The sequence below is a fragment of the Neoarius graeffei genome, chromosome 15, assembly GCF_027579695.1.
Source record: "Neoarius graeffei isolate fNeoGra1 chromosome 15, fNeoGra1.pri, whole genome shotgun sequence".
In the NCBI taxonomy this organism is placed as follows: Eukaryota; Metazoa; Chordata; class Actinopteri; order Siluriformes; family Ariidae; genus Neoarius; species Neoarius graeffei.
The window spans coordinates 43556036-43571655 of NC_083583.1; the positions used below are offsets into that span (position 1 = coordinate 43556036).

The 15620-nt window shown below is 40.3% G+C and overlaps 1 protein-coding gene across 6 annotated transcripts in view; it reads left to right on the forward strand.

The window, feature by feature from the left end:
- Positions 1 to 2960: 2960 nt before the first annotated feature.
- gatad2ab (GATA zinc finger domain containing 2Ab) overlaps positions 2961 to 15620 on the forward strand; it is a 58842-nt gene continuing 46182 nt past the window's right edge. For 3 of the 6 annotated variants that reach the window (XM_060941384.1, XM_060941382.1, XM_060941383.1), the window contains exon 1: positions 2961 to 3152. The gene's annotated coding sequence lies outside the window, so the exon portion shown is untranslated. Of the gene's footprint in view, positions 3153 to 3708; positions 3728 to 15620 lie in introns of those variants that run through there. The other 3 variants (XM_060941385.1, XM_060941379.1, XM_060941380.1) reach the window with 3 other exon arrangements.

Sequence of the window (15620 nt, forward strand, 5' to 3'; positions counted from 1 at the left end):
TGTCACCGACAACGCCAACAGATACTGGCAAGAGCGTATAGATGAGGCGAGGCGCATAAGGCTTCAGAAATTCTCGTAAATCGTAATTCTTCTTCTTCCGGGTTTACGGTGTTTACAGATCCCAGCGTGCTCGCGGGGCGTGTGTGGGCATGTGAGGACACTCCTCCTCACCAATCAGTGCACAGGGGAGTGTCTGCTCACGCCCCCAGCCTCACTCAGCTCGGTTTGGCTCGCTTCAGCCCCACTCCAAAACCGTGCGAGTTTTGGGTGCTAAGCAGGGCTGAAGCGAGCTGAGTCGTGCTGTTTTGAGATAGTCGAAACGCGAGCCGTGTCGGGCTGAAGTGAGCTGAAGCGAGCTGAAGTGAGCTGAAAAAGGGTAGTGGAAAAGGGCCATAAGAGTCCAGAGCGTCCTCCAAGTGTGATTTTCAACTGTCCTCATGGAGCCGTCCTCCACAGGAGCGATGCAATGAGACTCCAACCAGACACAGGGCACCAGGATGGATCAAGCAGGGCCGAGGAGCAGAAGAGGTCAGCATCTCGATCCCAGGACCAACATGTAACTCAGAGGGACAGATTTTTTTTGGGGGGGGGGGGGGGGGCGAGGGGGAGAGAGAGAGAGGGAGAGAAAACACACATAGTTCTGTGAAGAACTATCCTATCAGTTTTCAAGTCTTTGACTAACTCAGAGCAGAAAATATAGCTTTATATTAATCAGAATTCATCAACTCATCCTTCTATCAGTAGTCACATCACCAATAAACACCAGTGACCCAGTTCCATTGGCAGCCATACATGTCCGTGTCCACCACGTTTGACAGATGATGTGGCATGCTTTGGATCAAGAGCCCTTCTTTTCCTTCTTCATACTCTTCTATACCCATCATTCAGATACAACTTAATATTGGTTTTGTCTGTCCAGTGAATCTTGTTCCAGAACTGGGCAGACTTTCTTGCAAAGTCTTATCTGGCCTTTCTGTTCTTGAGTGCTAAAAGTGGTTTGCATCTTGAAGTAAACCCTCTGTATTTACATTCATGAAGGTGTCTCTTGATTGTAGACTTTGACAATGACACACCTCCTCAAGAGTGTTCTTTATTTGGCTAGATGTTTTAAAGGGGGTTTTCTTTACTAAGAAAAGAATTCTATGATCATCCACTTAAGCTGTTTCAATGGTTTTCCAGGCCTTTTGGTGTTGCTGAACTCGCCAGTGCCCTCCTTCTTTTTAAGAATGTTGTTTAAACTTGTTGATTTGGCCACTCCTAAAGCTTCTGCTATGTCTCTAATAGGTCTGTTTTGTTTACCAGCCTAATGATGGCCTACTTCACTTGCATCGACATCTCTTTGGACCACATATTGAGATTTCATGTGAACAGCTAAATACAGAGGGTTTACAGTGTAAATACAGAGGGTTTACCTCAAGATTTGCAGCCGAGTGCGAAGCGGCTGGGATGAGGATCAGCACCTCCAAGTCCATGGCGCTCAGCCGGAAACAGGTGGAGTGCCTACTCTGGGTCAGGGGGGAGTTGCTACCTAAAGTGGAGGAGTTTAAGTATCTCGGGGTTTCGTTCATGAGTGAGGGTAAGGGGGAGCAGGAGTTGGACAGACAGATCGGGGCAGCGTCAGCAGTGATGCGGATGCTAAACCGGTTTGTTGTGGTAAAGAGAGAGCTGAGCCAAAAGGCAAAGCTTTCAATTTACTGGTCTATCTACGTTCCCACTCTCACCTATGGTCACAAACTATGGATAGTGACCAAAAGAATAAGATCACGGATACAAGCGATAGAAATGAGTTTTCTCCGTAGGGTGGCTGGGCTCTCCCTTAGAGGCAGGGTGAGAAGCTTGGTCATTTGGGAGAGACTCAGAGTAGAACCGCTGCTTCTCCACATTGAAAGGAGTCAGTTGAGGTGGTTCGGGCACCTTCTTAGGATGCCCCCTGGACGCCTCCCAAGGGAGATTTTCTGGGCATGCCCCACCAGGAGGAGACCCTGGGGCAGACCCAGGACACGCTGGAGAGATTACATCTCTCGGCTAGCCTGGGAACGCCTCAGTATTTCCCCGGAAGAGCTGGTGGAGGTGGCTGGGGAGAGGGAAGTCTGGGCTGCTCTGTTTAGGCTGCTACCCCTGCGACCTGGCTCTGGATAAGTGGTAGAAGATGGATGGATGGGGTGGATGGATGAACAGCTACCAAATGCAAATTCAGCACTTGGAATCAACTCCAGACCTTCTGAAATAATGAGGAAATAGGCCAAGACTGGTCTTAAAACTACTTATCAGTCAATTGTCTGATTACTTTTGAGCTTGTGAAAATGGAGTTATGATGTCAAAAAATGGTTATAATTCATAAACAGTTAATGCAAAACCCCTTAAATTAAGGTCTATACTTCAATCACATATTGATTGCTTCAATTTCAAATCCATTGGTGTGGCAGAATTACGTAACTGTGCAAATACTTTTGGACCTGATTGTAAATTCCCACTGGTGTTACTACAAGCAGGTAATCGAATGGCATTGTGGGTAAAGTAGGAACATAGTGATGATAGAAGTTTAAACAAACAACAACAAAAAACCTCTTCAACTGGGAATTTAATCATATAATGAATTGATTGAAAAATATTGATATGCAAATGATTCAGGTTTCAAGGGAATTCCTCAAATTGCTTTTATTACTGAAATAAAATTCCATCAAATGAATAATATATGCGCAGGGGATTGATATTTACAGAATCTCAGCCATTTTGACTGGTAAATGGTAAGAAGTGAAAATGATCATCATAACTAAAGTTGCCTGTAGTAAGACATGACAACGCTTTGACTGGAGCCGCGCAATGTTATCCAATGCGCATGCGCAGTACCATGACGCCGCGGTTCTATGGCTGAAATCCAAAAAGTTTCCAATTGGACTTATAGTGCACTAGATAGGGTGCAGCATCTATTATCTCATCCCCTTTGTAGTGCTTCTACACAAAAATTAGGAAGCTGTTTGGGATTCAGTCCCTGTCTAAGCAGCGACCAGCTTATTTGGCAACCGGAGAGGCAGCGGGCAGGGCTGCGAAGGGATCTCCGGGAATCCTTAGAAGACTCACGGGGTAAATAAACTAAAACTCAACGCGCGGAGGTCCCGGGAAAAGCGGCTAGTGAGCGTCTCCGCTTCTCAGTAAGTTGGTGAAATAAGGAATTTGGGGGTGAAAGTCCGTTTTTCGTGAGTTTCATTATTCTGAAGTTGTTCACAAGTTGGTCAGCGAGCTCGTTGGCTAACAAACACCTAGACGGCTAACAAGACTAGAGATTGCAAAGATAAGTTAGCATACTAGCTAACCGGAATAGCTCAGCTAGCTGTGAGTCGGTGTTCTTTAATTAGCCGCGCACTTTAGCATGTTGGTAATTACCGATACAAAAGAATTAACGGAACTTTAAACACTCTTGTAGAGCAGCTAATTGTTTAGAATTGTTCTTGGTTGAGCAGATTGAGGTAAATTATTTATTCAGTAGTTATTGAGAGTGGAGTTAGTGGCTTTAATCTGCCTCATTAAGAAGTGCGTGGCTAAGCTGTGTTAGCCACTGTCTTTAACGCTTGCGTGACTGAACATTGTCCGTCCGTCTGTCTGTCTGCTGGTTGCTAGCTAATTGCTAATGCTAACTGTTCAATGGAGTTCGTTAGCCTTTCAGCAAGTTGGCCATATTTACGGTGTTATGATGATTCGGTCAGTAATGAAGTTAACTGGCACCGGTGTAAGTTATTTCATATTGTGTTGAAATATGAAAACGAAGATGTATTGAAATGGGTTTAACGTTATAGCGAGTATTTTTTTATTTTTTTGAAAAAGTTTAGCATTCATAACGATGAACAAGTTTGTCTGGTTAGCATTAGCTGTTATTAGTTAGCTAACTAGCTCACTAGTAACTCAATGAGGCAGCAGTTTCAGAAGAGCGACTAAGACCTGGCTGCACCCACGGCTTTTACTTTTTACGTGTATGGGAAAGTTTTAGACGATGTTAGACATCCAGAGGAATACAGGATTGTTTACCATTATGATATAACTTGGATCGAAATCGCATTTTGTTTTTATAAAGAGACTAAGCAGGGATCCAAGTTAAAAGGGTTGTCATGGACTCTCAATAGCTGAACACTAAAGATTACTCTAGACTTTATACAGTGTGCTCCTCCATATAATACTGTTTATCACACTGTGAGGTCGTGTGTGTGTATGTATAGAGTTTAGACTTGATTCACGTTAACAGGTCGAAGTGAGATACTTCTGTTTTTCTACCTAAATGTGACACATCAGTTTCTTCAACAGAATACTAACAGCAGTGACTATACTCAATGGAAGGATGGGGAAATTGGTGATTTACTTAATATTTGTGGGATTGATTCAAGCAAAATTGGAAAGAACCTACCAAAATTTATAATTAATTTTTTTTATTATTTAAAACATTTTTTTTTTTTAATTGTAGCAAAACAACTGCCCAAGAAATGGATGTGGACATGGTGGGTGTTTTGAGGACCGATGTGTGTTCTTATTAAAGAAAGCGCTAGGTCGCTTGGGGTTATGAATGTGAACATGAAGACATGGAGCTAATCTGAACAAAAAGTCAGAACTATGTAAAGAAACTTGTAATACAAACATAGCTTTGGGATAATGTTCAGCCTGACAGGGTGATCTTGAATCACCCTGAAGCGGTTTATTTCACAATAAGGACTGACTCGCCGTACATTATCCTGCTTATTACACAGCTACTTAGAAATCAATAAATTGACACCATATTGATTCAAAACAATTTTATTGATTTGATTTTATTGCTTCCTCTAATGACATGGCCCATAGCAATGGTCTATTATTCATTATAGCTGTCTGCTATTTAGACACAACAGACTGTAGAATGCTGTAATTGACCAGTCAGTATTCCATATTCAACAAAGTTGTGTAATAAATCTGTATATCCTGCAAGATGGATCATGGTTTTGGTTCTTAGACCTAAACTTTATTCACAAGACCAGAACATCTTCACTCTGTTAAGAGAAGTCATCTTTGAGCTTTAGATTGGACGTGCTTCACAAATGAAGAAAACTGATCTTTTCTCTTGCTTTAGGATAATTTAATTAAGAAGAGAATTTAAACATTTGGTGTGTTTTTAACAATCAGTTAATCAGCAATCAGTTTTTTTTTTAGATTATTTCAAGACACATGATGTGTTCAGGTTCTTGGCACAGTGAGTCTTGCATTTTAATGATGCACTCAGATTCCTTTGATGCTGTTTGTATTGATCCACCTCCATAAGCTTTGAAAAACCCATTTTTTTTTTGCAAAGAATTTTTTTTTTTAATTGGCTTAAGTTGTCTTGAGAAGCTTGAACAGCTTTCACTGATCAGTTAATGTCTTGAGTTGTATTACAGCACACACGTTTTGTTTTTGGATTAATTACATCCACACATTTGAGTGTCATTGTTTTTGTGCAAGTTGCTTGTTTTGTGATGGGTCTGACAGGTGGTGTGGATTCCTGACACTCTGTGTTCTGTACAAGTCCAAACACCAGCAGAGCTGCTCAGTAGCCCTTGATGATGTTTAGTGAGTAGAAGGGGACGTGTATCATTGAATCTCATGTAGTGTGTTACCAATCCTGCTGAGAGAGCTAGTGAGGAACAGTGCAGTCAGACAGGCATGATTTTGCTGACTAAAGATGCACTACATGGCAATAGAGCGAGAGCTGATGCAGGATTCATATTGCTGATGCTGGTACTCTAAATTTGGAACTTAACAGTAAGTGTATAAATTAAGTGGGCATTACACATTCAACTGGCACTTGTTAGTCTGGTTTGCAGCTAGTATTCAAAGGTCATACTTGTTCAGACATTTTGTGCAAAAAAAAGACTTGATATAAGTCCTAATTAGTGCCAGTGGTGAAGCTGGTACTGTTTTAAATGACTGAATATTGCCTTGGAAAAGCGTAGCTGCAGTCAGGTGTGAGGGAGAGTTGAGGCTTCAAAAATGGATTCCTGTAACAAACAGGAAATATTTATTGGCGATCTTTGTCTTCCACCACACCACATAGAAGTGTTTGCATATACACAGAATATTGGGTGAGATTTCCTGTACTGTCGTAGATCCTTACGCACAATGCAAAATAAACAATTTTGCATCTAGTTCATGTTCCTGCTTATATTGGACTTATTTCCTCAGTATCAGTCAATTAATCTTTTTTTTTTTTTGCTTTGGGTAATAGCATTTGATACATGAATAAATTTACAGGATAAATGCACAGGAGGGGTAAATTAGTGTTAAAGGGGTTGGCTCCCAGAATCCAGTTCATTGTTTTTGTTTTGAAAGCATGTGATGCTCTCTGTAAAACCTCTGCAGATTCACTGTTCGTGGTTCCTTCTAAACCCATTTTGAGCTTGTCTAAAGAATTTAAAATGGACAGTAGCAGTCAAAAGTTCGGACACGCTTACTCATTCATAGTAATACTTTGACAAAATATCTTCAGTTTCATGTTACAATTTAAGACCTATGGCCTAGGATGTCACTGAATTATTACAGATTGTTTTTGGAATATTGCCAGCATTGAAAACAGAGACTTGCTACTTGATGCAAGGATTCTGGGAATTTTAGGATTCTAGGAATTCTGGGATTCTGGTTGAGCTGGCCTCTTTAAAGTGTATGTAATGCTTTTAAAATGAATATCATTGGTAGCAACCAAAATTAATTAATAAAGCAGGGGGAAAATATTTATTTTATCAAGCACAAAACTATTGATAAATCGCGACTCCTGGAAAAAGGCAGCCCAGGGCTAGCCACGCGTGGAACCCCGGTTATCTGGGTCATTTCGGTTCATCTGATTTCGTGCTTGTTTACTCGCTGAAATTGGATATTGTTGGAATCTTACAAAAATACCGATGGGAAAGCGCTGCGCTGTTTGGATGTTTAAATTCATGTGCAACAGGACATTCAGTTCATGAATTTCTGAGAAATGACACTAAAGCGACAGTGGGTGAGCTTTGTGCAAACAAAGCGGGCATGTTTCGTGTTGCCTAATAATAAATCTGATTCATCAGGTGTTCACCACGACCACAAGGGAATTATTGGAGCAAAAACAAAACCCATTTATTTAATAAATGACGTTTGATCTGACATTTGGACAGTTTGTTGATTCCTCTATCACCCACTTCATATTTTCTTTCAATTATTACACTAACTGTATGTTTGAAAGATTATATTTCTGCATTTATTAAGGTATATGTAAATATTTTCCCTATATTTTGCAGTGGCCAGCTTAGAATAAAAATCCACAAGCCAATCTGTGTTTCCAATTCTCTCTGGCTGGTGGTGCGCTGTTGGCGATGAGTGGAACTCTCGTGAACTGGCAGTGTTTTGTCTTGGGGGTTTGAAAAGAGAATAACTTACTCTGGAGTATCCTTGATAATCATCTGCCTCTTTATCTGACATATAAGAATCCTAATCACTATCAGAATTCTCTCCAAAATGTGATTCCATATCGAGACTGGTCTAACCACTGCTGTGCACGGGAATGAAAGTGATGCCTGGATTGTTACATGTGTGACGTTCCGCATCCCTTCGGGATCTTTCGGTTCGGTTTCGGTGGATTCTGTGAAAATCGGCTGATTTATAGATTTTCTGTTAATTTATGGCCTTTTGGATCAGCTGTGGTTGGAAAACACATGATCAATCAACGTAATGATTGTACAAAGCAACAAGGAAAAAGTGTGGTTTAGGGGCATTACATTCGCTTTAAGCAATAATATATTTCCCAGCCTTAGTAGTTGTGTTGTGACATACTGAGCCAGTTTCATTCAAATCTGTTTTGTGAGGGGACTGCTGTTTTAAGGAAGGCTGTTCTCATCACTCTGTGAGAGTCCCTTCACTTGGTCCAAAGTACAGTCTGATCAAATGTTAAGTAAATGGTTGAAAGTGGTGAATGTGGCTGCTTCTAGAGTCGGCTGTATGAAGGGATATTTATTAATTCAGCACATGCTTTTGTCCAAGGCCAAATTTAAGAACCGTCTAAGCACAGACATGATCACTTGGGCTCAGGTGTTCAACAGTGAGTCTTTGTCCTGGGATGTGAACTCTCAACAACTACAAACTCTGAATAGAAGAAGCTGATGTTTAAATCTTGTAGTGAACTTTTAAATTTGGTGCAACATACAGTACCAGTCTAAAAGCTTGGACACATCTACTCAGTCATAGGTTTTTCTGTATTTTGATTGTTCTACAATGTAGAAAATACTGAAGGCATCATAACTATGGAATAACAGATGGAACATGTATGGAATTATGTGGTCAACAAAGTGTTAAACAAGTTCATATTTCAGGTTCTTGAAAGTAGCCACAGTTTACCTTGACAGTCTTGTACACTATTGGCATTATCTTAACCAGCTTCATGAGGTAATCACCTGGAATGCTTTTCAATTAACAGGTGTGCCCATAGTAAATAATAAAAATACAGTAAATGGCCCTATTCTACACCTGTAGTAATCTATATTATGTCAAGAATCGCTCAACTAAGTAAAGCGAAATGACATTAAGACATGAAGTGTCTTTTATTGAATATAAATAAAGAAAAAAACCATTGAATTAGGTGTTTCCAAACTTTGGACTGGTATTGTATGTTTCCCCTTTTTGTTTAAATAACCAAAAAAAAAAGTTTTTTTTTTTTTTTTTTTAAAATAAACACATTACTGCTTAGCTGTAGGGCTGTGCGATGTGGGGAAAAATGAATATCCCGATACATTTTCTCCATTTCACGATATACGATATATATCTCGATACATTTAAATCTCCTCTAAAGGACCCCATGAAATCTAACTTTTACTGTTTTCACTACAGTCCCAGCAGATTAAATAACATTCTTGGTTAACTTTATAGGTGGTTTTCAACAACACATTTTAAATTTTCATGTTAGTGATTAATCACAATTGAATTGAAATAAGACTATTTTTATTCAACAAAGATGTTGCACAAACTGTAAAAACAATCTTGAAAATTGCAACAAAGGGGCAATACAATACAGAGCTGCTCAGAGCTCAAATCAATAAAGTGCAAGCTCAACACTGAGACATTTAGCCTAAATAAAAGTGCTCATTCATTAAATTATTTAAAAAAAAAAATAGATCTCCAAGCTATTAACCTGACTACTGAGAACCACTGGAACATTCACAATAGGGAGAGAAGAGAGAGATCTGCAAAACATCATTTTTGTCTTTGCACACTTTTGAACTGAATGTTTTCTGGCTCTGCCTCTCAGATGTGTATAATTCTGGCTGCTGCCTTTCGTGATGACAGTTTTTTTTTTTTTTTGCACACTTTACAAACTGGCATTTGCTGCTCCATGTCCTCCTCGCGATATCCAAAAAAATGCCAGATGACTGACCCCTTACTAGTTCTTTTAGGAACCAATTCGGCCGCTTCCGTTTTTAATTTGTCACTGAAATTGACAGAGTTTACACGGCAGCCTATGCAACACCAGCGATTGCACGAACTGAGTCAGCGCTGTAAACCGGAACTAGGAAATCTTCCCACCGGCAGTGTTGCCAGATACTGCTGACGTTTTCCATCCCAAAATATGTTCAAAACCCACCAAAACACACTTAAAACCGCCCAATCTGGCAATACAACCGAAACTAGAAAATCTTCCCGGAAGTTCCTTTCAGCACAGAGATGTCGCCCGGGATTGGTTGGCGAGTGCGTGACGTTATTGTTTTCTTTACCTTTAGGCAGCCTCTCACGTTACTGCCTGAGGGACAGAGGGATGTTTTAAACAAACACAACAAACACGAAATGAACGCAAGTCGGAAGATGACCATAAAATACTCGATAGTTACGATATAATAATTTTATGTATCGCACAGAATTTTCGGCGATATATCGCGTATATTCGATATATCGCACAGCCCTACTTAGCTGGCAGGTTTTTTTTTTAGCCTAGCTGCAAGTCGTGATGTCTATTGTTGTATCATAGAAACGTCTTCAAAGAGGTGTCGTATTGCCCGTAATGTGCACCTGTGTTACAGTTTCAGAGTTTAAGTATGACTCCGACCTCTGATTTAAAAAAGGGCAGCTGTGGAAGATTCTCATGCCTGAGAAATTCTGGAAAGAACATAACAGCTCAGCCCTGTGTCATACAATAGGGTTTTGCTGATTAGCAACTCTAGAACTCTCCACATGCTGCAGTGAGATGAATGCTGCTCTAAGGTATTCATCAGGAGGGAACAAACTTGTGCTCTCGTAAAACGCTGTTTGAGACATTCATGTTTGTGGGTGTTTGTACAGCAGAGCACTTCAGCAGTCGTTTGTGTGTTGGGTTAAGGTCTTGCCGGTGTACGAGAAATCAGAATTAATTTGAAAAGCCCACTGGTTATCTTATATATATATTTTTTTTTTTAATGGCAGGAAGAAAGAAGGCGCTAAGGAGTTTTGGAGGTGACTGTGACCATTTTAGGTTTTGATCGGCTGTTAACAGTGTACTTCTGATGTGTTTAAGTTGCTAAAATTAGCATGCATTTTGAGTGTAGTGCTGTATATTGTGTCTAGCTTATAGCTGTCTCAAGCTTGACCATAAAAAGGAAGATGTGTTTGAACAAACAGAAGTTCTGACTCAACACTCAAGCCTAGTAGCTCTTCTTACCCGCTTTAATATAATAGCAGACTTGTTCAGGATGTCTGTTCCCAGATCAGACTTGGAATAGGGCTTTACATTACAACATGTTTGCAAAGGACAGCTTGAAATTTCAGCTTGTCAACTTGAATTAGTCTTCTGAACTACCGGCTCCTTCCCAGTTGTTTGAGTGGCGTCAACATCTATATGACTGTGTTCACTGGGAACAAAGTAAAATCACCCTTCTCCACTTTTAAAGTAGTTTGTAGTAGTTATTTGCTATAAGTCACTTTATACAGACACAGTACATTAAGGCCCTGTCCACACGGCAATGGATTCAGGTGACTCCGATACAATTGCTTATCGTTTAGGCCTGGCGTCCACACGGCACCGGCGTTTTGGGTGCCCAAAACGCAATCTTTTTGAGAATGGGTTCCAGAGTGGAAAGATCTGGCAACGTTGCTGTTGCGAAGTCGTCTGGATGAGTAGAACGGATTTGTTTACGATGACGTCACAACCACATGACTGTGAGTGCTTCACGCCGGGTAGAAGTGTAACGAACTCGATGCGAGTTGTCAACAAATCCTATAACTTGGTTCATGAAACGCGCTTACAAAATATTTTCACTGTGAATATTTATTGTGTAATGGTGCAAAGTGAGAGAGAGCGAGAGACTCTGCCCTTAGGGCAGAGTCAATCCCGCCAGCAAAAATAGGGAAAAAAAGGAGCAATCTCACCTCTTCAGATGTTGGTTTTAGTCCTACAATACATTCCTCAAAAAGGGCGTAGAAGAGCAAATTAATCCATCAACGTGTAGCATTCAATTTATTCCGGACCATTAAAGACGCTGCCTTCCGCGTAGAATCATACGTCATCCTTGCCGCCATATTGGATAGGTCAAAGCGGAGAATAAAGATTCATGTGCTGCATTTAACTGTACCAACAGGTTTGCCGTCCAAACGAGATCACATGGGATTACCTTTCACAGGTGAGAAACAACAAATTAATCCATCAACGTGTAGCATTCAATTTATTCCGGACCATTAAAGACGCCACCTTCCGCGTAGAATCATACGTCATCCTCGCCGCCATATTGGATAGGTCAAAGCGGAGAATAAAGATTCATGTGCTGCATTTAACTGTACCAACAGGTTTGCCGTCCAAACGAGATCACATGGGATTACCTTTCACAGGTGAGACTGGAAAAATACTTTTCATTGTATTTGGTCATTATAATGTAATTTTACAAACAGATTTTCCTGACTTTGTGGCTAATATGAAGTCTCGCGCATAATAGTTTATGTGCATGCGTCCTTACTACTTCTATTGTTCTGGTGTCTCCGAAGGGACCATCTTACAGCGCCCCTAGAGGTGTGGCATGTGTATTGCATCGTTTTCAGCAAGCGTTGCGTTGCCATATGGACCTGATATTTTACTGATCGTTGCCCATTTGGACGCGATATATTTTTAAATAACATCTCGTTGCCGTTGTCGTGTGGATGTAGCCTAAGTTTATTCTAACAGTAACTGTACTAACTGCTCTTTTGAGAAGGTAATTCAGTATTAATTGTTGCTAATGTTAGCTGGCTAGCTTGTGGCTAAGCTCCTCATTATTGTCTGCTGCTTTTGCTACACTGCAATTTCAGCCCAAAATGTTGAACTTCAAACACCAACACATTATAATAGAACAGTACAAATAGCCACTCAGGTCTGTAACTGTAAAAGTGAGATCAACCCTAGTTGGGAAGTGGCATTATTACCACTTGCAGTACAAGGCAACATGAACACAGCACTAGGCTTTCCTTCAGTCTGTCCTGTAGATCAGCTGCCAGTAAAATAACTGAAGTAAAACAGCTAACTTGACTAACCAAAATGTTAACAAACCTTGCACTTAGAAACCTTAACACTTTTTTTTTTTTATACCTAAATGAAACCACTTGCTGTCTCTTGCTTAAATGATGCACTAATTGCTTAGAAATCTCACCATGTTGTTAATTTAAAGCTGAGTCAGTGAATGTGATGTTGACAGATGTTTTATAGCAGAGCTCCCCGTGCGCAAAGTGTGTGGAGAGCAGCTCTGTACTTGAGAAAATATGGTAGTGCATCGACTTGTTTTTTGATGGCTTTCGCGACCGTACGACATCTGTACAAACAGACGTGTTCTACCACAAGATACCAGGTTGTAAGTGTAAGGCAACATGTCTGAGAAACACTTGACGACCAGACAATGAAGTTTGTATCTTTTTATTTACAAATGATTGGTTTTTATCCAGTGGTTTTTAATTTGCTGTTTAAAAGTAACGTGGGATTATTTACGAACACCTTTTACAGAAAATATTGATAGAAAAAAGTTTCTTCTCCATTAGTGGGCAACGCATCTTTGCATTGTATGCATTTTTTTTTTTTTTTTTCCAACCTGAATAAATTCTTACTCTGTACACTTGTGTAAATTTATTATATGGTTCAATAGCAATTATGAGCATCTTTCCTTAGTTTTAGTTAATCTAAAATTACTGTGGTTGGATTATTGATTAGTCTTTATGTCTGATATTATTGGATTGTAACTATATAGTAATGATGTAAAGTGAAGGTGCTGGTTCACTGCTGTCCACCAGGCACCCAGCAGAGTCGCACCATAATAAATGTCATGGTGTTTCTGGCGCATGGCATGCGGTGTCAAAGGATTAAATACGTATTCATAACTGCGATGTGTCTCATTATCAGTATCACTGTCACAAGACAATGCAGCAATTTGACACGAAATACACTACACAACAGTTCGATGGTTCATATGCTATATTTTATTCAGGTTGATTTTTGTACCCTTGCAAATACTTTGCTCCCATACTCATCAGGAGCGCCGATTTTAGGTAGCACCTAAATATCTATATTCAATGTTTTATTGCACCCAATCATGCATAGTAGCAAATACAGACTTATTTTTGTGTATTATAATGTTTATAGTGTACAAAGGGAACAATGGTTTAATAAATGGTACAGCAGATGCTTGTGTGTGTGAAAGAGAGAGACCCTCAGTGGGACTGCTTGTTGTGTGTTTTTTTTTTTTAAAGAGATTTTTTTGGGCTTTTTCCACCTTTATTGGATAGGACAGTGTAGAGACAGGAAATGAGCAGGAGAGAGAGACGGGGAGGGATCGGGAAATGACCTCGGGTCGGAATCGAACCCAGGTCCCCAGATTTATGGTATGGCGCCTTATCCAACTGAGCCACGACGCCCCCGACTGTTATCGTTAAATGGATTTTTCACCTTTCTAACTTTGGGTTAAATGGATTTAAAAATGGCAGACCTTTGGATGTGGTTGACAGGGTTTTTTCTAGAAAAATTTAGTATGAGGGCGCTCACCATGGCGAGGGGGGGGATGGTGTCGGTTGTCACCCCCCCCCCCCCCCCCCCCCCCCCCGGGCCGTGCAAAGCCTTTGAAAAATGCTCCAATGGGACATTCTGAGGCTATCTGAGAGGGAAATTGTAACAAATTGTCTGTCAACATTGAAAAAGAAAGAAGTAATCTTCTTCTGCCCCGGACAGTCTTTGGCTTTCTTCCGCTTCGTGCCGCGGGATGACATCTTTAAATGCCCAAGTGTCAACAAAAACAACTCGCGAACTACTTCCGTCAAAAGCTCCCACGCCGCTGGGTGAAAGGTCATTCAGTCTCGAGAAATCTCGCTCTACAAGTCAGCTGACCTTGTATGTAACCCATGTCAAATCTCGCGAGACCAGCCGCGACAAGTAAACAACATGGCGCCTCGGTCTGGAAAACGCCAATTCGGATTGTTTTTGCACCGTCTGGCGGTGTATCTACTATGATTGGAATATTTTTGGAGCAATTATAATGTATTTGATGATCAGACACATTGTCGCGTAGTGTTGCTGGGATGTTTTCACGGAGTCGGTAAGGGGGCGCACGCCGAGAGTAAGAGGGCGCAGCGCCCCTGTTCCCCCGTTTAGACAAAATCCTGGTTGAGATGTGTATAAAAATGAGTGACTTTATTGGTAAAAAGGTCAATTGCAGTTGAGGGGGGATTTTCTAATCCACCCAGTACTTTAAGATGTTTAAAATAGTATACATTTTCAAATGTGTTCCTCTGTGCTAGTAAATTTACTTTTGACTCCTGATTTATGTATTCATTTTTAAGCTCAATAGCACCAGCATTTGAAAAGTAAATGTATAGCATGCTCACTGATCGCCTTTATACCAAAGGTTGCTGAAGTAAGGAAACTCTCAAATGTATTTGTTACAGAAAATTTTCCTTTAAAATATTATGGCGAATATCATACTTATTTTCTTAGACAAATCAATTCTGTTAATTTCTATTTTTGTGGCAGCAGTAGAGGATCTGTGCTGTATAGGATTTAAATTGCATTAGTAAAGGAATTGTTACATTTTGCATTTATTAATTTGGTAGATGCTTTTAACGCTTTAAGCTTTAACCCTGAGCAGCTGATGCTTAGGGGCTTTGCTTAAGGACCCAAAAGTTGTTCTGTGGCAGTCCTGAGATTTGGACTGACAACTGAATCACTCTTAAGCTATACATACAATCCAAAAACAAATCCTGGAAGAAATTTGCCTAGGGCTTTAAGAGAGAGTTCCTTTACAAAGCTCCTGAAATGAACTCGAAGGTTGGAAACTCTGAAATGCTTTTTTTTTTTTTCTCCCTTCCAGTTTATATATAACTGGTTGTTCCTTTATATTGCAACTCCCTCACTAGGAGGGTATGCAGTTTGTGCCTTTTATACAATAATGTTGGGTCTGTAACACTGTTCGGGCATGGTGCTGATCAGAAACCTGTAGTCATCTGAGCGCTAATTTGATTTGGTTCATCGTGTTGCTTTGGTCCATTGATCCTACCTGTGGATCACCTGCAGCAATCTGTTTCTTAATTGAATCCTTTAAAATCCAGGTTTTCACCCAGTGGACGCAAAGATCAACTGTACACAAAAGTACTTAACACTAGAATCATTAAATTCGACTGTTGGATTTTGAAGGTGAAAT